The following is a 2,500-nucleotide window of genomic DNA, read 5'->3' as shown; positions in this document are numbered from 1 at the left end:
CACCCCTGGCCGCTCCGGGACTTTGCATTCAAATGGGTGGGGTGTTTTTCATTTTTTTGCCCTTTTTTTTTCCACTCCCCCCCTCTCAATCGTGTATTACCTCGGCTGGCCAGCGGGGGGCGCCGCGGCGGGGACACGGGCGGACCGGGTACATTTCATCTGTTTGGGGCGAGTGCTTTTTTGAAATTTTTTTTTATCTTTAAGTCTCGTTCCGTTCTTCCCTTCAACTGGCCTGCGGGGGGCGCCGTGCGCGCGGACCGGCGTCCACCCCTGGCCGCTCCGGGACTTTGCATTCAAACGGGTGGGGTGTTTTTCATTTTTTGCCCCTGTTTTTCACTCCCCCCCTCTCAATCGTGTATTACCTCGGCTGGCCAGCGGGGGGCGCCGCGGCGGGGACACGGGGGAGGGTTCATCCGGGCGGACCGGGTACCTTTCGTCTGTTTGGGGCGAGTGCTTTTTTGAAATTTTTTTCATTTTATTTTTGTCCTCCCTTCGACCGGCCAGCGGGGGGCGCCGCGCGCGCGGACCGTCGGGGCCCGGGGCCCTGCGTCCCACTTACTTTCGCCCGACGGGAACCTTTTCTTTTGTTTTTATCCGAGAGGACACACGGAATCTGCACCCCCCGCAGTGGCGTCAGGCGGCCACCGGGGGGCGCCGCGGCGGGGATCGGGGGGGGTCGCCCGGGAGCCGCCTGCCCGTCCGCTGGGCCAAGGGGGCCGGGGCGGGTCACGCGCCGCCGTCCCCCCCCGATCGTCTCGCTCCGAGCCGCCTCTGGCCACCGGGGGGCGCCGTCGGGTGGCGCGGGGGCGCCCCCGCCGCCCGCCGCCTCCCCCCGCACGCGTCGGGCCTCCCCCCGGGCCCCCGCGGGCCGGGGGACGCGGCCGGCGAGCGTCGGACTCCAGCGCGGAAGTGTCGCGGATGAGTGCGGACCGGGGCGCCCGCGGCCCAGCGGCACTTCCAGGGGCTCGGGGAGGAGATGGTTGAAGCCTGGGTGAAGCGCGCCCTCGGCCGTCCGTGTCGCTACCCGCCGGAGAACACCTCCGCCGGATCAGTAGGTACCAACGAGGCGAGCGAGAGAGCCGGGACTCTGTCCGGGGCCGAAAAGCCTGTTTCCCTGGAGCTTTTGCGAAAGGACCCGTGACAGAAGATGCGCGGAGCTCAGAGATCAGCATGGGCAGGGCCTTCTTGCATCCGATTTTGCCCAGGCAGGGCTCCAGGAACCGGGTTACAAAAAGCAAAAAGCCCTGGAGCTCAAACGAAAGGTTTAGTGACAAGATAGCCGTGGAGCTCCGATAACAGCATGGCAGGACCAGGATGGGGCCTATAAAGGGTCCACGGCGGGCATCCGTTGGAGCCCGACGTACGGGCCGGGCACGTCTCCTTCTCCCCCCGGAGGCAGCGCCCCCCGGCGGGCCAAATCGGGTACTGCAATTTGTGGAAGTTTCGCAGATGAGTGCGGACCGGGGCGCCCGCGGCCCAGCTGCACTTCCAGGGGCTCGGGGAGGAGACGGTTGAAGCCTGGGTGAAGCGCGCCCTCGGCCGTCCGTGTCGCTACCCGCCGGAGAACACCTCCGCCGGATCAGTAGGTACCAACGAGGCGAGCGAGAGAGCCGGGACTCTGTCAGGGGCCGAAAAGCCCGTTTCCCTGGAGCTCCTGCGAAAGGACCCGTGGCAGAGCAGGCACGGAGCTCGGAGAGCAGCAGGGCCGGAGCTCGGAGAGCAGCAGGGCCAGGGCTCCCTCCCTTCCATAGGCTGCCCAGGCAGGGCTCCAGGAGCCCGGTACCAGCTCTCCCCGTCCGACAGCCTCCTCTCTGGAAGCGGAGAGCGGACGCAGTCGGGCTCCCGGACCGGGGCCCTGGGAGAGGGTTTGGGAGAGCCCTGCCGGGAGCCACCGGGACGGGCCCGTGCGGACGGGTGCGCGGCGCCCCCCGGCGGTCGAAGGCGGAACCGCGGAGGTCTCTCTATCTCTCTCTCTCTCTCTCTCTCTCTTTCTCCGGGACTCCCGGCCTCCCGTTCCCCCGACTCCCCCTTCCGAGGCCGAGACGGGGCAGCGCCGGGCGTCCGGCGGAGCCCGGCGCCAGGCCCGGCCCGTCCCCCTCTTCCCCCGGCGGCAGCGCCCCCCGGCGGGCCGAATCGGGTACTGCAATTCGCGGAAGTTCAGCCGATGAGTGCGGACGGGCACCCCTCGGGCCGGGAGGCGGCTCCAGGAGCCCGGGGAAGCGTCGGAGGACGCTCCGCGAGAGCGTCGCGCGCGCCGCCCGTCCCGCTACGCCCGAGGGAACCGGCCAGAGAGCATCACAGGTGGCGAACAGAGTCAAGCCGGAAAAGAGAAAACGGAGGGCTGCGGTTGACGCGAGAGAAGGGCCCCACGTCTCCCATTTCCGCAACCCGATCGATGTGGCACCCCGCGCCCCGGCGGGGAGGGACGATCGCTCGGCCGGAACCCAGGGGTCTCGGCCGGCTCCAGGCGAACCCGACCCTCCCTCTGCCCACGGCGCGC

Source organism: Pseudophryne corroboree, unplaced genomic scaffold (assembly GCF_028390025.1).
Source record: "Pseudophryne corroboree isolate aPseCor3 unplaced genomic scaffold, aPseCor3.hap2 scaffold_2236, whole genome shotgun sequence".
In the NCBI taxonomy this organism is placed as follows: domain Eukaryota; kingdom Metazoa; phylum Chordata; class Amphibia; order Anura; family Myobatrachidae; genus Pseudophryne; species Pseudophryne corroboree.
Note: the sequence above shows the minus strand (reverse complement) of the source record.